The sequence below is a fragment of the Camellia sinensis genome, chromosome 15 (assembly GCF_055761805.1).
Source record: "Camellia sinensis isolate YWXY chromosome 15, ASM5576180v1, whole genome shotgun sequence".
In the NCBI taxonomy this organism is placed as follows: Eukaryota; Viridiplantae; Streptophyta; class Magnoliopsida; order Ericales; family Theaceae; genus Camellia; species Camellia sinensis.
The window spans coordinates 113,947,139-113,971,044 of NC_138975.1; the positions used below are offsets into that span (position 1 = coordinate 113,947,139).

Genomic DNA, 23,906 nt, shown 5'->3' on the forward strand with positions numbered 1-23,906 from the left:
CACAATCCGTGTATAGTTACTGCAGTATCCTTTTCAACTTCTTCCATACACTATGGTTAGTGATAAGATTGTTAAATTATTTTTATAAAAAATCTTTAAAAATATAATTTATATATCAAAAAAAATCTAAAATAAATATAAATATTTATAATTATCTCGTGCATAGCACGGGTGATAGGCTAGTACTATATATTAAGCAAAAGAAAGTTTTTAACCCCCAAGGCCTGTGAGAGTTTCAATATTTCAATCTGAATTTTCTAAAATTTTATTAAAAAAAAAAACTTAGCATTTATTGATTTGGTCAAAATCTCCTGATCAACATTTATTAACCTTTTCAATGCAAATGTCTTTTCACATGCCTGCATTTATTGATTTGGTCAAAATCTCTTGATCAGCATTTAAAATCCCCTCATATAAATAATTATAGATACAATCTGTGTATAGCTACCATTTTCAACTTCTTTCATACATTATGATTAGTGATAAGATTGTTAAATTATTTTTATAAAAAATCTTAAAAAACATAATTTATATATTAAAAAAAATATAAACATTTATAATTATTCTGTAGGCTAGTAACTCTCTCACTACATAGTTCCCAAAAAAAAAAAAAAAACTCTCTCACTACTACCTTAGCCGTTAACGCCTCACCCGCCCATTATTTTGAGAGAGAGGTTTTTAGGGAAAGTGGCAACAGCTTCGTGGAGTTCGTCAACTCTTGTGCAGTCCCAGATTAGCGGGTTTGGTGGAGGTCTTAGACAATCTCGTTCTCATCCCAATTCTCTCACCTTTACAAGGTACTATATTGGGTTTTTCACATTTTGATGATATCTTGATGCTCCTTGGATTTTGATTCCTAGTTTTTTTTTTATATATATATATATATTCTTATGGATACTAGTCCTATGGAGTTTTGAAGATTGAAACACCATATTGATTATGTTCTGATTTTCAAAAGCCCAGTAGAGAAACCAAATGGGTTCTTTTGACCTTGCATTGAATTGATTGGATTATTCAGCTGATTAATAATCAATGAAGGTACTCTGCATTTTTGGGGATTAATGGGTTTGTTCTTAATGAATTGTAATCTATCATTGAGTAAATTCCGCTCTACCCCGTTGTGGTTTTACCTTAAAGCACTTTACCTGTACATAAATTGAACTAAAATAAATTGGGGATTAATGGGTTTGTTCTTAATGAATTGTAATATGTTTTCGGAAATTGCAAAAAGAATTGAACACCCTCAATACTATAACATTGCCTTACTCCCTAGTCCCCATTGTAACACCCAGCCAAAATCATGGTTTTAAGATCCAGCAATCCCACTGCATCACATGATACACATTTGATTTTGGGTTTGAATTTCAATCCACTGTAACAACCAGCCTAAATCATGGTTTTAAGGTCCAATAATCCCATTATGTCACATGATACACATTCGATTTTGATTTTGAATTTCCAATTTAAATTTGAAATTCAAACCCAAAGAAATTATATATATATGTGTGTAATGTATATATAGAGTGATCTGTATGTAGATATGCATGTGTGTTGTTTATATGTATATTGTTTACTCGAAATCTAAGTAACCTGAAGAGATTAGTTGAAAAAAGAAAAAAGGAAAATGAAGATGATTCAGGTGTAGCGATCTACACTTTGTTTTGTTTTGTTGATTATTTTCCTTAAAAAAAAATTAAAAAGAAAAAGGAAGGAAATAAGAACAAAATATTTCTTTGCTTCAAGCTCACCTCCATTTTGTCAAAATTTGCTTACGTTTCTATAATTAGTGATTTTGAGACAATTTTTGCAATGAATGTTGTAAATAAATGAAAGTTATTTGTGAAAGAAATTTGTGAAACCCGAGTAGTGCTGGAGAGGAGGTGGTGGGCGTGGTAGAGAGGGGGGGGGGATAGTGGTGAGAGAGAGTGGGTGAGTTAGGGTTAGGGTTTTCAAACGGGGACGAAGATAATGAAATGGAAAATTTGTCTTTTTACACTAAAATTTGACTTTTGACTCTTTGTTTTTCATGCCAACTCTTAAAATAGGCTCGTGTGACACAAAATCTGTCAATTTGGACAAAATTAGTAACAGTAGGGAGGTAAAGTGCAAAATGGGTCAAAATCACGTGAGGGCACTTTGCATATATTTAAATGTCAGAGGATAAAAATGCCCCAAGCCAATACCGTAAATAACATTTAACTCTTATAATTTTTACTTAGCTAAAACCCAAAAAGTAGAATTGATGCACTGAATTTAGGAAATTTCAAGTGGAAAGCTTTGTGCTTGAAAGAGTCAAGTTGGTGGAGTGTGTTAGCCTCTTACTTGTTTAACATGTTTGTGTCAAATTGATGAATGGTATTTTTTGAGTTTTGCTCATTAAATGTTTCTTAATATACTATACTAAACTGTACTTCAGTGTAATAGCGGGTTGGGCCATGATTTTCCTCAAGAGCTAGACAAACATTGCCACAGGGCTTGATCCACGTAATAGAGCTGCATAACCCAATACCATCATACTTGCGTTGCGTGCATTATTAACCACTCAGATTGAAATTTACTTGAAGTCATCAACAAATTCTTAGGGCTCTTTAACCATTTTACGTTTTTTTAACCATATTAAAAAAAATTAGAGGTATATTGAGCTTACTTCCCAAACTACTTGAAAATGTAGTTTCTAAACGTTGTTTTCTTGAAAGCATGTTTAGTAACCATGCGTTTTGGTTTCCTATTTATATTCAAACTCTAGTGGAAACATGATTACTAACCACGTTTCTAATAAAAAGTGTGGCCAGCAACCACGCTTTCTCTACACTTCAATTATTAGCACGCTTCTCCAAATCTAATTTCAAAATGAGGAAATTTAAAAGCGTGTTTAGTAATGGTGCTTTCACGTAGTTTGGGACTTAATAGCAGAAAACTCCTATGGGGGCCTTGCTCATCACTCGGAACCTTGCTTCCACCCCCATCTTGGCCCCCACTCCTGCCCCGCTTCTGCTCCCAACTAAAAACTCTTCTATAGGGCCTTTGCTCCCCCGCTCACATTCCTGCCCCCGCCCAAGCCCTCGCTTCGGCTTGGTGCAACTATGGTTTGGGAATAAAATGCAAAAGATCCCTAGTTTTTTAAATAAAGTTTTAGAAAAACATAAAATGGTTAAAAAGCCAATTCTTAGCTGCATGATGAAGTAAAAAAATAATAATGTTGCTCCCTTGAATTTACCTTATATTTCCATTATTTTGGTGGTTGAAAGCGCTATGCAAAACAATAATTTAAAATTTTCATTGAACATTTGCCCAACTTCAGTTGGTTGTTAAATAGTTTCTTTGTAATGAATTCCTAAAATCCATAAAATTACACTTAAATATTATCAGAATCAAATATCCATGGATTTTGATAATATCATAACCTTAAAATGTAGATTGGTGGTTTAACCAAAGTTATACCTTGAAAGAGTGGAATGGTTAAGTAGAACTTACATACCCATCCGACACAAATGGCACAAGGCTTTGTTGAGTTGGATAAGTTGAATTGAGTTGTGTTTGAGAGGGGGGTGGGGGAAAACCTGAGGTGGTACTTGAAATAGTGTCTCACATATCAACCAAGGAGTTGAATGCTACTAAAGTAGTGCCCTTTTATATGGATGTCCTTTTTACCATTTGTCCATGGTTCTTGTATGACATCATATCAATTATCAATGTTCAATCCAACATCCATACACATTTTTGCTAACTATTCTACAACATAAAAGAGAGAAGATATGAAAGAATTCCTTGGCATCATTTGGCTTTTTCCTTTAATTGGGAAAGAATAAACAAGTCGCTCTCTTTCAATCCTAATACTATGATTTGATTTTCTAGACGGATATAACTTGAGGATGGGAGATTATTTCATGTTATGGTGTTTAGCACAAAAAACATAACATGAAATAAGGCAAGTAAAATTTTTAATACAACTCAATGCATATTATATAATTGGTCCACTTTGAAATTTTTTAAGGTTCATGCAGAAGTTGATTGCTATGGAAAACAAACCTGAATTGGCAGGTCATAGTGTCTCATTCTGTGTTTATGAAAATGGCCTAGAAGGGGGTGATAGGACAGTTCTTTTGTTTTTTCTTCACTAGTCCTCAATACCAATCTCAATTTTTCTAACTATTAGGTATGATTAAACTTAGAAAGTGATTCAATGTGTCTTACACCCCATGAGTTTATGACTTACTCTTATGATATCTAATTGAATTATGCAAATATATCTATCAAAGGTTCAAGTTGTGCTTACTTTTCTAATTAATTTATCTCAATTATCTTTAATTTGCTTAGTTGATTAATTAGAGCTAGCTTTTATTGTTAAGTCTAATGTAAAAGTACTTATGTGAAATCAAGTTCAATGGAAGGACGCTGACTCAATTGTCAATTGATCACAATTGAACATACACATGATCTTTCGAAATATATGATCATTCACATAAACAATTATAGAGATTTATATGATGGCTCAAATGCATACATTCATCTCATACATATGACATATTTAAAATAAAGAGCAAGATTGTAAAGATATGAACAAATAATATATAGTGGTTTCTTCTCCAACCTTGGGTGAAGCATCCATGATTCATCCAAACAACTGATGACTTACAATGGGCATGTCAGCACCCACCTAATTTCTCCTCACACAGGCAATCTCTAGGATTTGAAGAATGTTAGTCCTAGCCTAACCTAAAACCCACTAATCTACCTATTGTCTACTATTCAAGTTCTACACTAGCATTTGATGAAGGTTTCTCCTAGGCTAACCTACAACCTACTAATCTCCCTAATATTTTGTCCTGAAGAACAACACTACGATTTTTTCTAGGTTTTCACACAAAGGGCTCACCTAAAACACACTACTTCAAGTCTATACCTAGAACCCACCACATTGGGTTTTACAGGGTCACCCTCAGCCTCTTCCTCAATTCAGAATTCAACAAGTTTCTAGGATCACCTACAACCTCAACCACAATCCTTAACTCACAATGGGCTCCCCCACAACCTTTTTCACAATGCACAACCCACAATGGGTAGTGTACTACCACAAACTATGAGAGTCAAACAAGCTTTCCAAGTCTTACCCCCAACCTTTGCAATTTACAAAATAAATATCAATGTGTGGTAAACTTGTCTCAACAATACACTAATAGGAAGAATTTATACAATCCCAAGAGGTTGGCGTAGTGACAAGGCCTTGGGTCTTGGGAGTGTGCTCTCTCCAAGGTTCAGGAATCAAAACCTCTTAGGTGCTAACAATTCCTTGGGGCCATGAAAACCCTTGAATTAACTGTGGTGCATATGTGAAAAACTCCTTACCGAGGGCTTGTGTATCCCTGGGGATTAGTCGGGTTTTGATCCGGACACCCCGGTGCCAAAAAAAAAAAAAGAAAAGGGAAGAATTTATACCTTAAATTGAAGCCCAAAAGTTGTCCAAAGTTTGGTTTTCAAGATTCTCAAGCTTGGGCCAGTTGTTGATAGTTAGTGTATGAAGAATACTCTTTCTAATTTCTCCCAAATCTCTTAAGATATGTTCTAATTGTTACCCAAAAGCAACCTAAGAGGGGGGTGAATTAGGTTTCTACAAATTAAAATTAATAATACCCCAATAAAATTAACTACTAGTACAACAAGTTATTAACAAGCACAATGATGAATTTAGCAGTAAATGATCAAGCAAAATAACAATGAAGTATAACTAACATACAGGGTAAATCAAATGATTAACACATGAATATTAGATAACTATAGCAGTAGTAGAAAAGTAAAGAAATTAGGGAAGAGGAAACAAACAGATTTATAGTGGTTCGGCTTCAACCAAGCCTACATCCAATCCTCAAGCTTCACTTGAGATTTTCCACTATCTTCTAGCTTCACAGGGATGCTAGCAACCTCTTTACAAATGGAGCAATTCTCCACAGATTTTACATAGACTTCATGTTAAAATTAATGTATTATTGATTGATGTATTACAAGATTGATTAATTACAATTCCTATACAATCTATATATAGAAGAAAATGTGGTAGTAGGTGTAGTGGAGGTGATAGTGGGTTAGGTGAAGTGGAGTGTGTGGTGAAGTGGAGGTAGGTGAAGTGGAGTGTGTAGTGGAGTAGGTGAAGGTAAAGATGGGAAATTCTAACAGCCCCCCGCAAACTCAAGGAGGATAGAAACTAACCAACTTGAGTTTGAAGAGAGGAACAAAACAAGAAAATACATAAAAAAAGGATAGGAGACACGGTATGGGGGTGTCATAACCATGTAGAGGACAGTTTATGGGGTCATGTCGGACCGTTGTAGAAGACAGTTTACGGGGTCATGTCGGACCGTTGTAGCAGACACTATTGTGACAGTTGTGGTGACAGTTTACGGAGTCTTGCTGGACCCTTGTAGAAGCTAACCGGAATCAATGTCGGGACAGTTTACAGAGTCTTGTCGGACCCTTAAAAGGAGCTAACCGGAATCAATGTCGGGACAGTTTACAGAGTCTTGTCGGACCCTTGTAGAAACTAACCGGAATCTATGTCGGGACAATTTACAGAGTCTTGTCGGACCCTTGTAGACACTAACCGGAATCTATGTCGGGACAGTTTACAGAGTCTTGTCGGACCCTTGTAGAAACTAACCGGAATCTATGTCGAGACAGTTTACAGAGTCTTGTCGGACCCATAAAGGAGCTAACCGGAATCAAATGTCGGGACAGTTTACAGAGTCTTGTCGGACCCCTAAAAAGTCGCACCCTCAAAAGGTGTGCCCAATCTTTCAAAAGGCGTGCCATCAAAAGGCGTGCCCAATTCATCAAAAGGTGTGCCGGACATGATGGCGAGGCACGTGGGCGCCTTGGCTTGCGCGCCCGTTTGTCGTCTGGCGGCAAGTGGCGCGCGATACGCGTGGCTGCCTCGGCTATTTAACCAAGACGAAGGCTGAGGCTGAGGCATACCATTCTGAAACCTCTGAAACCAACCCTTCGCTGAAAAACTCTGCCTCTTCGGAGAGAGAAAATCTGTAACACTCTGTTGCCCAGAAAAATGGCCTCTTCTTCCCGGAGTCTGCTCACTCTCTTTCCCGACCTGAACGAGTCAACAAGAGAGATAACTGGTGCGGTGGCCAGTGAACCTCAACCAAACACCGCTGGTTTTGCTCCGTTGAACTTTCCGATGCGGGCTGTGGAGCAAAAAATGGCAGGGCAAACAGATATTGAAGCCAATCAATATACACTGAAGTCATGTGTGGAAACCATGACTGCGGTTACAAATTTGTCGAACCGGCTGCAGAGTAGGACAAATGAGGTGCAGCATTTGAACGGCCAACTGGCTCTGCTCCAGCGCATGTATAAGGATGCGCGAGCAGAGATAAGTGTGCTGAAGGCGGAAAACAAGGAGCTGAAGCGGAAGGCCACCGTGATGTTCCGATTTGGAGGTCCGCCATATGCTGCAGGGGAGGAGCAGGGAGTAGTGATCATGCCCAGTGGAGTGGGAAACACGGAGGCAACAACGGCAAGGGCCGTCCAGGACGGAGGCAAGAAGAAGAGACCTGCAGCAGAGTAGAGAAGAAAAATCCCACTGTGGGTGTGGGTGTGTGTGTTTGTATTTTATTTTTTTTTTTATTTTTTTTTTATTTTTGGGTTGTTTTTTTGTTTTTTTGTTTTTTTTTTTCGGTGTAAAATGGGGATCGGGGTTGATCCCTAATATAAATAAAACAAAGTGTTGTGCAAATCTGTAATTTGTTTTGCTTTTTTTTTTTTTTTTTTTTTTATGTTTTAATAAAAAAAATGGAATGAAAAATTATGTGAAAAAGCTGGCTCACTGTTCGTGGAAAAGTGTTTAAAAGAAATAAAGAAAAGAGGGAAGTGAGTTGGTGGACTAAGCACTGAGAGAATAAAAAAAAATGAGAACAACGCTGGTGGAGTAATATAATAAAATATATATATATATATATATAAAATAAAGAAAGGTGGAGAGAGACATGCCCATGTGGGGCGGTGGGTTGGAAAATATTTTTTAAAAAAAAAAAAAAAGGGAGAGTGAGAGAAAAAGGAGAGTTGTTTTGTTTTTTTTTTTTGTTTTGGGTTTGTAATAAAAAAAAATAAAGAAATAAATAAATAAATAAATAAAATAAAAGAAAATAAAGAAAGTGGAGCGTTGGGCCCACGTTTTTTGAAAACCTGCAAAGGTGTGTTTTTTTTTTTTGTTTATTAGTATTAGTATTATTTTTTTTATTTATTTATTTATTTTTTTAATGAAAAAAAAAATAAATAAATAAAGAAATAAATAAAATAAATCAAGAAGATGAATGGTGCACATGGGGCACATGGGGTGAAACCGTGTGTGAATGGTTCACATGGGGTGTGTGAATGGAAAGATGAAATAAAATAATAAAAAGAAAGGTGGGTGGTGGGGGGTTAGCAGCACACATGCAGGTGGGGGAATATGGATTTCACAGAGCACAGTGAGCAGGGAGATAGGTATCGGGAACTAGCGAACCGAGTTGATGAGACCCTTGGATTCATGTCTGCTGCTGGACTGAAAGTGATCATCCGATCATGACAACCACTGAGTGTTGGACAGCGCATGAGTGCTTGCTCGTGCCTGCTCGTGCCTTATGAGCAGGCACTTACCAGGATGGATGCAACGTCCGGCTTGTACTATGATTGTTCTGCTCATTTCCTCTGGGCTGGGGAACGAACTCGGCAACTTGATGGTGCCCATGTTGAGTTCTTGAGAGGAATTGCTAAGCCCCATGGAATTAAGGTGAGGGACAAAATGGACCCTAATGAGCTGGTTAAGCTCATTGAGATATTGAATCCTCAGAACAAACCAGGGAGGATTACAAATATCACAAGAGTTGTAACGCCCTCAAAATAATGACAATAAACCCATCAGATAAGACATACATTTACATATAAACTAACCACATTCTTTCATTCATTAGAGTTCCATTACATAAGTATTACATGTTAACCTCATAACAAAATGCCCTACAGGCTTACAGCTTTCCAAGTTAACACTTGGTTACAACAAAGAGTTCTAACTCGTTTACACATTAAGCCCTTGGCTTGAAATTACATGTAATACATCAAAAGTAAAACGACAAAACTATGCCCGCCACTAGCCTCCCAGCTATGTCCTTGGAGGTGGCATGCTTCCTGTACCTGAAAATGATATTCCCATATAGGGTGAGCCACAGCCCAGTAGAAATACACTAAACCAACCATGGACAATGACTAAAACATTAGCAATTGATAGTTGGTCAACACTGATACAATCACATAAATTACATATTTATGCCAACGACTTACAAGTCCCAATTACTTTTCATTTTCCCTTTTTCAACAGATAAGCATGTTAGCTCTATCATCATTTCCACAGATATGTATAAAAACTATATCTCACATTCAGATAAGCATAAAAGCTATATCCACATTCTCAACAGATATGTATATCAACAATATCCACAGATAAGCATACAAGTTGTATCCACACTCTACAACAGATATGTATATCAACAATATCCACAGATAAGCATACAAGCTGTATCCACACTTCACTTCACAAAGATAAGCATATGAGCTCTATCTTCACTTCTCTAGACAAGCATATGAGCTCTGTCTACGGAGTACATCCCCTATCTCCTCCAAATACCTATCCGGTTTAGAGGTCCATCCCCTATCTTCCCCTAAACCGCGGAGTACATCCCCTATCTCCTCCTCTACACACAACGCATATAAACACATTGGTTCTATATACAATCACACAATACAAACAATTAATGTATTCAAGCAACTGTCAAGTTCCATAACACATTCCATTGATTAGTTTCAGTTTGCCTAATCAACATACATTGTCTACAACAATCACGACTATCCTCCACCGATAGCCCCAAGCAGTTATTTCTAAAACAGAAATTAAATGCGCAAATGGATATTCAATCAACATTTCATCTCCTCATTTCTCACCAACTAATTATCCCAATTAATTAAACAATGTAATTAGGCCATTTTCCATAATTACCATTTCAACCCTTAGGTCCCATTTTCATCAATGATTCAACAATCATTCTATTTTTCTATGCCAAACATGCATCTAGGTTTATTATGAATGAAACCCCAACCTTTGTAAAATTACACAAAAGCCCCAAACTTTCACAAAATTACCCAACCAAGCCCAACATCTCAAAATACCAAAATTTAAAGACAAAACCCATAGAGAGGAGTAGGTTATCCCTACCTCAAATTCGGAGTCCCAAAGGAGATGAAGATCAAAACCAAAATGCTCCAAACCTCGAAATTTTCAGATTAAAATGAAGCCCTCGACGATCAACAACTTTTTTGTAAAGGCCAAAGGTGAGTAAATCACTCCTACTAGATCAAAACCTAGAGAGAAGGTAGAGTCTAGAGTGAGAGGCTCAACAATGGTGATTTTGGAAAAGTAAGAGAGAGAAGAGAAAGCAAAAAGTGATTTGAAAAGTCACAATTTCGGGACTTTAACCCAGGTCTCCGCTCGAGCGTAAAACACCCCGCTCGAGCGTACACTCACAGACTTCCGCTCGAGCGGCCAACCTCCCGCTCGAGCGCAGAATGCACTCGCCCAGCACTTTTGCAGAACCAGGCCTCCGCTCGAGCTCCCAACCCTACGCTCGAGCTCACAACACTGCACAACAAGATACTGGATGGATGTAATCTACGCTCGAGCGCCAACACCTCCGCTCGAGCGTACAGGCCAAAAATCTGGGCAACTAGTTTTGGTTTCTAAACTCAACCAACATGTAACAAACCCGCTCAACACATCCTATAACTCAAATACAAAGTAAGAAAGGATGCAAACTAGGAAATAAACAACTACCAACATCCACGGACACATGTCCGGATCACTGTACAACAAGGGTAAACCCGGGATCGCTATAACCTCCCCCCCTTAAAGAATTTCGCCCCCGAAATTAAGCACAAGTTGCAAAACAAGCTTTCCTCCATTTTAAACAATGTTATATTTTAACATTCAACAATTCGACCCATTACCGGTCATCCCATCCCTTAAACAAGAGACAAATCACAATATGTAAACAACATATGTACTTTCAACATGCATCAACATTATGCACTATCCTTCCAATTTCAACAATATGTTCAACACATATAGTGTCACATTCAACTTCCATATGAGGCAAGTTCCAAAACATGCTTCCAATAATCAAAACATTCTCAATGTTTTACAACTTAAGACATATATAAAAGCTCTTAAGTTCAACATAATGTAAAATTTAAATACAAGATCACACATCAACAAACAAGTCCGGATATTTCTCACGGACTTCCAACTCACGTTCCCAAGTGGCTTCCTCCACTCCGTGATGTTTCCACAAGACTTTCACCAAAGGAATGGTCTTGCCACGCAGGACCTGATCCCGCCTATCCAAGACCCGTACCGGTCTCTCCTCATACGAGGCATCCTCATCCACCTCTAAATCAGTCCAATCCAACACATGTGATGGATCTGGCTCATACTTCCGAAGCATACTCACATGAAACACGTCATGCACCCCGGACAACTGCGGCGGTAAGGCTAACCGATAAGCAACCTCACCTATCCTCTCAAGGACCTCAAAAGGACCAATAAACCGAGGGGACAACTTCCCACTCTTCCCAAACCTCATCAGGCCTCGCCTAGGTGATATCTTCAAAAAGACATGATCACCTACCTCAAACGCCAAAGGCCTCCTCCTACGGTTGGCATAACTCTTTTGTCGACTCTGGGCTGTAACAAGCCTCCTACGGATAAGCTCAACTTTCTCCGTCGTCTCCCTAACCAACTCCGGACCCAACAAAGGTGCATCACCCACCTCGGCCCAACAAACTGGAGACCTACACGGTCGGCCATACAAGGCCTCAAACGGTGCCATACCGATGCTAGACTGAAAACTGTTGTTGTAGGCAAACTCTACCAATGGCAAGTGCCTCTCCCACGTCCCACCGAAGTCCAGGACACAACCCCGAAGCATATCCTCGAGGATCTGAATAGTACGCTCGGACTGCCCGTCAGTCTGAGGATGATAAGCCGTACTAAAGGTCAACTTAGTGCCCAAGGCACTCTGCAAACTCTGCCACAACCTAGCAGTAAAACGAGGATCTCTATCTGAGACAATCGTCACTGGGACCCCGTGCAATCTCACTACGTCCCGAATATACAAATCGGCAAGATGATCTACCGAATCTCTCACGCGCATAGGAATAAAGTGCGCCGACTTAGTCAACCGGTCTACAACCACCCAAATAGCATCACTACCCCGCTGAGTCCTCGGAAGACCTACAACGAAGTCCATAGTGACATGCTCCCACTTCCACTCGGCAATAGGCAAGGGTTGCAACAAACCCGCTGGCCTCTGATGCTCGGCCTTCACTTGCTGGCAAGTAAGGCATTTCGATACGAAAACAGCCACATCTCTTTTCATACTCCGCCACCAAAACTGGCGACCCAAATCCTGATACATCTTAGTACCTCCCGGATGCACCGCAAGGCGCGAATGGTGAAACTCTCGGAGTACTTCCTCACGGCAAGCCTCCGGTACAAACAAACGGTCTCGGTATCTCACACTCAGGTCGGGATACACCGTCAAACCCTTCTCAACTTTCCCACTGGAGATCTTCTCTCGGAGGGATTCTACCTCAAGGTCACCTCTCTGTGCCTCTAACACTCTAATCACAAGTGTAGGCTGCGCAACAACAGAAAACAAGGCCGCAGCCTCAACAGATTCGCCCAGTAGCAAATCAAACTCGCCAAGCGCTCCCAACATCACCCATTCCCGGATGGCTATACAAGCTACATCACTAATGGCTTTCCTACTAAGGGCATCGGCCACAACATTGGCCTTTCCCGGATGATAATGCAACTCAAAATCATAATCCTCGATGAACTCCATCCATCTCCTCTGCCTCAAATTCAAGTCTCTCTGTGTAAACAGATACTTCAAACTCTTATGATCCGAGAATACCTCGAACCTCTCACCATAAAGGTAGTGCCTCCAGATTTTCAAGGCAAAGATCACAGCTGCTAATTCTAGGTCGTGTGTGGGGTAATTCTTCTCGTGTATTTTCAACTGACGTGAGCCATAAGCTACCACTTTCCCCTCTTGCATCAACACACAACCCAAACCCTCTCGTGAGGCATCACAATAAACCGCATAACCCAACCCTCTCTCCGGAATAATCAACACCGGAGCGGTGGTCAATCTAACTTTCAACTCTTGGAACGACTTTTCACAAGTCTCACTCCACACAAACTTGACTCCTTTCCGAGTCAGTCTAGTCAACGGTGACGCTAACCTGGAGAAATCTTTCACAAACCGACGATAATACCCAGCTAATCCCAGAAAACTGCGGATCTCAAATACACTCTTAGGCTGTGCCCAATCTTGCACTGCCTCAACCTTGGATGTATCAACAGACACCCCTTCCCCGGATACCACATGGCCTAAGAACTTGACTTCCCCCAGCCAGAACTCACACTTCCCAAATTTGGCATACAGCCTATGGGCTCTAAGTAACTCAAGCACCACTCTCAAGTGTTCCTCGTGCTCCTCCTTAGATGACGAATAGATAAGGATATCGTCCACAAAAACAACCACAAAGCGGTCTAAGAACTCCCGGAAAATCCTGTTCATCAAGTCCATAAAGACTGCCGGTGCATTGGTAAGCCCAAATGGCATCACCAGAAACTCGTAATGGCCATACCGCGTACGGAATGCCGTCTTAGGAACATCTTCCTCCCTGACCCTCAACTGATGGTAACCCGATCTCAAGTCTATCTTAGAGAAACAACGGGAACCCTTCAACTGGTCAAACAAATCATCTATACGGGGCATAGGATACTTATTCTTAACCGTAGCCCGATTCAACTTTCGGTAGTCAATACACAATCTCAAGGCACCATCTTTCTTTTTAACAAAGAGGGCCGGTGCTCCCCACGGTGAAACACTAGGGCGAACAAAGCCCTTATCTAGCAATTCCTGGAGCTGAACTTTCAACTCAACCAACTCTGCTGGAGCAAAACGGTAAGGTGCCATAGAAATCGGCGCCGTACCAGGCACTAAATCAATAGAGAACTCTATCTCTCGGTGAGGTGGCAAACTAACAAGATCTTCGGGAAAGACATCCGAATACTCACAAACCACCCTCGGCAATACATGCTGGGTCTCACCACTCTCACCACTCTCAAAGCTAGCAAGTAGACTACTAAGCTCACTTCGCCCTCGCGAATCATACCCCGGTGGCAAAACACTACCAACCCGGTCTCCCAAGAAATGGAACCACTCCCCGCTCAAGGTACACAATGTAACCCTCTGGCGGTAGCAATCAATAACAGCCCGGTATGACGATAACCAGTCCATACCCAAAATAACATCAAAACCCTTCATGGGCATGACAACAAACGGAAAAGGAAGCCTATAGTCGGCGACCTCTATATCACATCCTCTAACACCCTGTTTCAGAATCAACTCACCACCCAAAGGTGATACCACACAAATAGGAGATGCTAACTGTGCTAACTCCAATTCCAAAACAGATGCAAATGCAGCAGATACAAAAGAATGAGATGCACCCGTGTCTATCAACACATTAGCAACTGAGTTGCAAAACAGAAAAGTACCTCTCACTACTGATGGAGCCGGTACTAAATCCTGCGCGGTAACAGCATACACGCGCCCCGTAGGCCCCTGGTCTACCTGCTCACCTCTCGGAGCAAAAGACTGCTGCACAGACTGGGATGACGAAGCTCCCGGATTGGCCCTCGAGGCCTGCACAGACTGAGCTGGCTGAAAACCCTGCGTCTGCCTAGAACCAGACGCTCCCGAAGTGGCACTCAACTGTGGGCAAAACCTCTTCATGTGCCCAGGTTGTCCACACTGATAACAAATCAAGAGCTGCCCCCTGCCCAAACTCTGACTCGGCGGTCTAGCTGAAGAAGAAGCAGCTTTCTGACCCCCACCCTTCTGCGGGCAAACAGAAACCTTGTGACCCAGCTGGCCACACTTGTAACAAGTGAATTCTCCCTGACTGCCTCTCCCCGAGCCTACACTAGGCACTGGAAAGGTCGATCTAGAGACTGCACCCTGAGACTGCTGAGGGTTATAACCCTTCTGTCTCCTGCCATCACTCTGACTATCCTGGCTCCTCTTGGAGCCTCTCTGACCCTCATCCTCCTCCTGCATCATAAGCTCCATATGAGCTGCAGCTTCCACTAAGTGTCTATATTCTCGAATATAAGACCCACCAATTCTCAACTTGAGGCCCCGCCTCAACTTCCGCTCAAACTCATAGCAACGGCGTTCCTCAGACGCCACCAGTTCTGGTGCAAACCTAGACAGACTGGTAAAAGTAGCCTCAAACTCGGCCACTGACAAGCCCTGTTGATTAAGCCGGCTAAACTGATCCCTCAGCTTCTCCCTAGCTGCTGCTGATAAAAACCTCTCCTGAAAAGCATTCATAAACGCCTCCCAAGTACTACCAACACGAGCTTTCTCGTACTTCCACCATTGACCCGCATCTCCCTTCAGTTGAAAGGATGCCAAGGTCACTTTCAGTGCTCCGTCCTCGATGCCAAGCATCTCAAACGTCTTCGTTGTCTGTTCGAGCCATTCATCTGCCTTAAGCGGCTCTTTAGGATCCCCGATAAACTCGTCCGGATTACACCGAAAGAACTCCCTCTTCAAGAAGGAGGGCCCTGTCTCAGCTGCCTGATTCCCAGCTCTAAGAATACCCAAAGCTCCTGCTAACTCTCTGGCCAAGGCACCCATAGCCTGCTGACCTACTGGCTCGGCCACATTGGCCTGCCCAACTCCCTCCTGCACTGCCGGAATCTCACCCGGTAACGGTACTTCCTGCCTCGCAGGTCTACCACGCCTAGCACCTCTTCCTCGTCCTGACATCCTAATAAAGGCAACACAGAACATTAGCACATTCATAAATGTGCCGAAACTATACACTCACGTCCTAATACATGGACAACTGTAATTCACTCCACATAAGCACATAAACACATAAGCACTTACGAACTTCATTTCCGGATAATGATAGTCCCGAGACGTTACTAGAGTTCCGGTTAGAAACAGCATTGATCAAGTGCTTTTCCAACAAGACTCCCAGAAACTCAAGGATCCAATCAATATCCTAGAAATTAAATCCCATACCCACATAGTCACATAAGCATGTTATCAATTGAGCACATAGCATATGATACTACATCTAAGTCTCTATCAAGCGAGACAAACCCATTGTGATCCTAATCACTTCCCACGTACCCAAAGTATTCGAACCCGGTACGCTCTGATACCAAGTTGTAACGCCCTCAAAATAATGACAATAAACCCATCAGATAAGACATACATTTACATATAAACTAACCACATTCTTTCATTCATTAGAGTTCCATTACATAAGTATTACATGTTAACCTCATAACAAAATGCCCTACAGGCTTACAGCTTTCCAAGTTAACACTTGGTTACAACAAAGAGTTCTAACTCGTTTACACATTAAGCCCTTGGCTTGAAATTACATGTAATACATCAAAAGTAAAACGACAAAACTATGCCCGCCACTAGCCTCCCAGCTATGTCCTTGGAGGTGGCATGCTTCCTGTACCTGAAAATGATATTCCCATATAGGGTGAGCCACAGCCCAGTAGAAATACACTAAACCAACCATGGACAATGACTAAAACATTAGCAATTGATAGTTGGTCAACACTGATACAATCACATAAATTACATATTTATGCCAACGACTTACAAGTCCCAATTACTTTTCATTTTCCCTTTTTCAACAGATAAGCATGTTAGCTCTATCATCATTTCCACAGATATGTATAAAAACTATATCTCACATTCAGATAAGCATAAAAGCTATATCCACATTCTCAACAGATATGTATATCAACAATATCCACAGATAAGCATACAAGCTGTATCCACACTCTACAACAGATATGTATATCAACAATATCCACAGATAAGCATACAAGCTGTATCCACACTTCACTTCACAAAGATAAGCATATGAGCTCTATCTTCACTTCTCTAGACAAGCATATGAGCTCTGTCTACGGAGTACATCCCCTATCTCCTCCAAATACCTATCCGGTTTAGAGGTCCATCCCCTATCTTCCCCTAAACCGCGGAGTACATCCCCTATCTCCTCCTCTACACACAACGCATATAAACACATTGGTTCTATATACAATCACACAATACAAACAATTAATGTATTCAAGCAACTGTCAAGTTCCATAACACATTCCATTGATTAGTTTCAGTTTGCCTAATCAACATACATTGTCTACAACAATCACGACTATCCTCCACCGATAGCCCCAAGCAGTTATTTCTAAAACAGAAATTAAATGCGCAAATGGATATTCAATCAACATTTCATCTCCTCATTTCTCACCAACTAATTATCCCAATTAATTAAACAATGTAATTAGGCCATTTTCCATAATTACCATTTCAACCCTTAGGTCCCATTTTCATCAATGATTCAACAATCATTCTATTTTTCTATGCCAAACATGCATCTAGGTTTATTATGAATGAAACCCCAACCTTTGTAAAATTACACAAAAGCCCCAAACTTTCACAAAATTACCCAACCAAGCCCAACATCTCAAAATACCAAAATTTAAAGACAAAACCCATAGAGAGGAGTAGGTTATCCCTACCTCAAATTCGGAGTCCCAAAGGAGATGAAGATCAAAACCAAAATGCTCCAAACCTCGAAATTTTCAGATTAAAATGAAGCCCTCGACGATCAACAACTTTTTTGTAAAGGCCAAAGGTGAGTAAATCACTCCTACTAGATCAAAACCTAGAGAGAAGGTAGAGTCTAGAGTGAGAGGCTCAACAATGGTGATTTTGGAAAAGTAAGAGAGAGAAGAGAAAGCAAAAAGTGATTTGAAAAGTCACAATTTCGGGACTTTAACCCAGGTCTCCGCTCGAGCGTAAAACACCCCGCTCGAGCGTACACTCACAGACTTCCGCTCGAGCGGCCAACCTCCCGCTCGAGCGCAGAATGCACTCGCCCAGCACTTTTGCAGAACCAGGCCTCCGCTCGAGCTCCCAACCCTACGCTCGAGCTCACAACACTGCACAACAAGATACTGGATGGATGTAATCTACGCTCGAGCGCCAACACCTCCGCTCGAGCGTACAGGCCAAAAATCTGGGCAACTAGTTTTGGTTTCTAAACTCAACCAACATGTAACAAACCCGCTCAACACATCCTATAACTCAAATACAAAGTAAGAAAGGATGCAAACTAGGAAATAAACAACTACCAACATCCACGGACACATGTCCGGATCACTGTACAACAAGGGTAAACCCGGGATCGCTATAAGAGTCCGCCGAGTGTTTGGAGGATCCAGAGGGTGTCCATAGGCGGCCTCTCATGCCGAAGAAGCGGGCGGAGTAGTCGGAAGCGAAGCCGCCGAAGGTGGCTGCGATGGTGCCGGCAGTGTGTGGGTCCAGCCGTTGATCAGAGTGAAGGGACCGCAGCAGTGTGTGTCCAGCCGTTGATTTCTGCAGCAGTGTGTGTGTTGATTTCTGCAGCAGTGTGTGTGCAGCAGTGTGTGCAGCAGTGTGAAGGGACTGCAGCGAACAGTGGTGGTAGATGAAGACGACCGAGACGGTGGCGTATGGGAGGACAACAGTGAGAGGAGGGGCAGTGGTGGTGGACTCGAATAAAATTTCAAGGTATGTGTAGAAAATTCTAGCGGATTAGATTGAGGTCCGGCGGACGGCCAAGGTGAGGTTGCCGCCCGCCGGTGAAGCGAAAATACTAGGTTCTAAACCTGCTCTGATACCATGTTAAAATTAATGTATTATTGATTGATGTATTACAAGATTGATTAATTACAATTCCTATACAATCTATATATAGAAGAAAATGTGGTAGTAGGTGTAGTGGAGGTGATAGTGGGTTAGGTGAAGTGGAGTGTGTGGTGAAGTGGAGGTAGGTGAAGTGGAGTGTGTAGTGGAGTAGGTGAAGGTAAAGATGGGAAATTCTAACACTTCACAAGCCCAAACCCTTGCAAATCTTAGGTAATTCTCAATCACTCTCAAGATTTCAAGAACACAGTGTTTGCAACACTTTTACAAGATGAAATGGTATGTTTGCTTTCAAAGAAAGCTTACGATAAATATCTCTCAAAGATAGATATAAAAAATGAAGGTTTGATTTTTCTGTAAATCTCACACAGGAAAGATGAGCTTAATACTATAAGGCTCAGTGTATAATTTCTGAGAATAGATGTGAGTGATTATAGATCAAAGAATATTTTCAAGTTTTTTTGTAACTTGTTTACATTAGAGGCTTTGGTATATATAATGAAAATTATAGCCGTTTATAGCCGTTATATTCATTTGAATTTTATAGCCGTTATAGTAATTTGAATTTATAGCCGTTGTACTTCCATCGTTACCAATTTGAATATCTTCCACTCCATCATTACAAATTTGAATATCTTCCACTTGAACCTTTTAAACCTTTTGACCTTTTGAACCTTTATAGTCGTTTATAGCCGTTGTACTTCCTTCATTACTAATTTGAATATCTTCCACTTGAATCTTTTGAACCTTTTGAATTACTGTTGTGTTGAGCTGCTTGAACCTCTGTTTTGAGCTGTTTGAACTCCTAGTTTAGGCCTCGTTTGGAAACAGGCTTTTTTAGTAATTTTTTGGCTTTTTGGCTAAAATATGATATAAAAAAAATTAGTATGTTTGTGATGACTTTTTGGCTTTTTATGAAAAGATGTGCAAAAAGTAGAGAGAAAGGGAATCTTTGACTTTTTGGTATGAATTGTTGGCTTTTTGGTTTTTTTAGTAACTTTTTGACTTTTTGGCTAAAAGGGACACTTGCCAAATGAGGCCTTAATCAAATATTAAATACATTCTAAAAACATTTAGGATAAAAGTTTAGGTGAGAAATAATGGGACAAAACAAATTTTGATTTTATTAAAACATAAAATCATCAAAATAAATGTTGATTCTATTTTTCTCTTTCAAATAAATCATCAAAATAAATTTTGATTCTATTTTTCTTTTCCAAATAAATTAAAATATAATTAAATAAATCATCAAAATAAATAAGGCTAACACTAATGTATATACATATTATTAGGTCTCAAATCATCAAGTTCTGTGTTTAAAATGAAAGAAACTTACGTATAATGCGTGCGTTCCAATGGCTAGATAATGACTAGTTTATTTTTTTCAAACTATTAACTCGCTCATTTTTAACAATGTTTTGGGAAAATTGTGCTCAAATTGAAACTCTATAAATTTAGTTTCATTTGAAATTGGTCTTACTCAAGGATTTTAAACTAGAACCTAAGTTATGGTTTTTGGAAGGCTAGGAGGTTATACTTCATTTACCAAAATGGTCACCAATCTTGACCAAGACCAGCATAAATGTCTTCTAAAGTCTTGACCCTAGGTGGTTCTATTTAATACATTTTGGTCTTCTTGTCACTTGGACATCCTTCTTGTTGATGACTTGAGTTCATCCTTCCTTGACTCTTTGATGCCTCTTTGAAATTGTCAAGTTCTTGAGGCTTGTATGTGTTTTCCCTTTCCAAACCCCTCTATGGATATTGGATTATGCTTCATCCTTGCTACAATATAAGTCATGAAATTGCCAAACCCTATGGTTCTAGACTTAACTGTTTCCCCATGTTATAGATTGAAAGTTAGCGTTGTGATTGCAAAGCATAAACGAGATCAACGTGTTTACAAAAAATAAATTATGATCATTGATTTACAAGAATGCCAACACAGTTCTTGACTATTTTTTTTTTTGATGCAAGTTTGGAAGCAAAAGCATATGCATTTCGTCTTTTGTACTTGTGAACATTGAGGAAGGAGTTGTTCTGCTATAAGAATCTAAGTAACAAATTACTTACCTTGGTTATTCTGCTATAAGAATCTAAGTAACAAATTGCTTACCTTGGTTAAATGTTTGTTTTCTTGTATCATTCTTTATTCTTCTCTCTCTCTCTCTCTCTCTCTCTCTCTCTCTCTCTCTCATGTTTGGACCGATCAACTTGGTCCTATTTCATTTTCTCTATGATTTTTTTTATGTTTCTAGATACCTTGTTGATAGAAGTGGTGTTTGTTTCTTTGTTCAGCTTCTCAGTTGGATGGGATGGCAAATACTGGAATGGTTGAACTTGGAGAAGGGCAGCTTGCTACTTACCTTTTTGAGAAGACATTTACAGGGCAGCCTTCGTTTCAAAATGGTAAATATTTTATCAAATATTTTTAATTTCAATTTTAGAATAATTACCAAGAAACTAAAAAAAAACTTGGACTCTTTGCCTCCAAAATAGTGCATTGAGCAATCTATGGGATTTTACAGCACAAAATCTCACCCAACAGATATTGATCTCCTAAGCTATGGATCAAATATTTGCTCTCTTCCATATAATGTACACACGTTATATGCAATATGAAGATGATTAAGCACTGCAAACTAAATTTTCAAAAAACTGCAAATGAAACCGCAAAAAGATAGGACTACATGCTGACTTAAATGAGCTGCACAAAAATATACCGAGCTAATCGTGCGGGCTTGGGATGTCGAAGTATTTTTATGGCCGAATTTGGGATGGTTAGATTAGGCTCGAGGTTGGGCGGGCCTTGGGATAATACATATATTCTTACTACAAAGTGCAAGCCTATCCCAACACAATTGATGCCCATCCCTAGTAGAAGGCAAATCTGGATATATGGCTGAAATGATTGTCACGTGATTTTCTTCCTAGTAAGAACTTTCTCTCACTTTCTGGAATCTAGTCATGCTTTCAATTGAATGAAGTTAGTAAATTTCTCAGATACATTATGTTATCAGTGTTGTCAGTATCTTATGATTCACAATATGTATCTTATGATTCGATACCTTTCAGAAGGAAATCGATACTATCATCAATACGTATCTTAAATTAAATGTATCTTATGAAACATTACGATACGTGATGCAATATACGATACGCGATACATAATGCGATATGAATGTTACATAAATACTTAAATTTCTTTAGCAAATTAGAAAAGAAAAAAAAAATATTCAAATTATTTTAAGTAAATTAATATTGTCGAAAATTTTCATTAACTTATTAAGAAAAAAGCTATTTTTGAGATGTAGTACTTTTTAGTTTATTTATCGACCTTTTTGACATATCTATTGTATGGTTTAAGATTCTTGCATTATTAATTTATGCCTTGTGAAGATAATATGTGTTGCTGCATGTATATATTTAATTTAAGGAACTTTGCTTTTACAATTGACAGAATTATACATTATTTAGTGTTTTATTCTCATAAGATATTTGTTTTTTTTATAATTAAATTTGTTTTTCTACCTATTTCTAAAGGTATTAAAGTATCTAACGCTACATGATACAATACAATACGTGATTCAGAAAAATTAAAAAACGATACATGATTCGTATCCCGATTTGACAACAATGTATGTTATGATTTCTTGTTTGCCATTTATATTGTTTGATTATGCTTGTTAAAGAGTAGGGAGAACAACTATTATTGTTATAAGCACTTGACTTCTTCCCCTATTTTAACTTCATTTGATATGCTTACAGGCTTGCCTTCACTCATTGCATTTCCCTCTGGATGTAACACTGCAAATTGTCTAATTAGGAGAGTTTCCGCTTGAGGTTTAAATTTTGAAGCTGCGCTCATTGTGCATTGTGAGTTTTAAAGTCAACACACAAGCTTTATAAGCTTTGCAGATTTCTATTATGCCCAATGCAATCTATATATATTATATATTTTATGGGATTTGTCTTCTAATTTGCTACGTGATGGATTCTAAAGGAAATTTTAACAGCGTGTTGATTGCTTGATGCAGGTATGAGGGAGAGCTTTATGTTGATGCTGTTACTAATTGGTTTGCAACCATAAGTTTGTCTCGCATCCTATGCTACTCAAAGGATTCAATGGTAACAAATACACTTTCTTGGGTCCATATACACATTTTTTATGACTAAATTGTGACATAGGATAGTTTGGGAAACGTGGATGATGCTGTCCACACTTGATATTTTACTAGTTTTAGGGCCAAGAAAGGTCGTGGATTTAGAGTTCAATAAGGTTGGATGGTTCTAGTGTTTGTGACCGTAATGGATTATAACTATCTTGCATTTTGAAGTTAATTTGTGGAGAATAAGGTAGAAGGAATGAACTTTTGTTGGGAACAATTGACTAGGCTTGCTTTACATTGTAATGTTGGAGTGGAATTTCATAGATTGATGCATTGAAAAAGCAACATGAAAAGAAATCATTATTTAATTAGGAGTCTTTTTTAATAGACCAATTATTTGTGTTCATTTTGCTTTTCTAGCATTAGACCAATTGTTTGTATATGTTAGAATAGGAAATAATATTTGTCATATTTTATTCTTATTTGATTTTATTTTCCCTTGATTGATGTAATGGGCTGATTCATAATTTATGCTTAATGGCACTCCTGTAATTACGTATTATTATCAATATAAAAGGGGATGAGGTCTCACTTATTCCTTATCTCTTTCTCTTCTCTAAGCTTACATGGTATTAGAGCCACAATAGGAGGACCCTGCCACCAATCATAGCCACCTTGCTTCCATCGAAGGCCACCCAAACCCAAACCCAAACCCTAGACTGCCTAGGCCACCCAAACCCTTGTCTGGGTCAGTCGGACCCCACCCAACTTAGCCGAAGGTCAGTCGGCCCTCTACCAGGGCAGTCGAAGCCTCCTCTGCTCTCCTCTAGGTCTGTCGGCAGCCCTAGCCTGTCCTTATAGGTCTGTCGGCAACCCTAGAGGCTCTATAGACTGC

General features: G+C 39.5%; 1 protein-coding gene and 2 long non-coding RNA genes across 3 annotated transcripts in view; 2 read left to right on the top strand and 1 right to left on the bottom strand.

Moving 5' to 3' along the window:
- LOC145813772 (uncharacterized) overlaps positions 1 to 23,906 on the top strand; it is a 232,694-nt gene that overhangs the window by 49,367 nt on the left and 159,421 nt on the right. The gene's annotated exons all lie outside the window — the stretch shown is intronic.
- Positions 1 to 23,906, bottom strand: part of LOC114293468 (putative disease resistance protein At1g50180) — a 91,598-nt gene that overhangs the window by 37,338 nt on the left and 30,354 nt on the right. The gene's annotated exons all lie outside the window — the stretch shown is intronic.
- Positions 577 to 23,379, top strand: LOC145813771 (uncharacterized). Its single transcript, XR_014357039.1, has 4 exons — positions 577 to 797; positions 21,201 to 21,311; positions 22,671 to 22,778; positions 22,940 to 23,379. It is a non-coding gene; the product is annotated as an uncharacterized LOC145813771 (long non-coding RNA).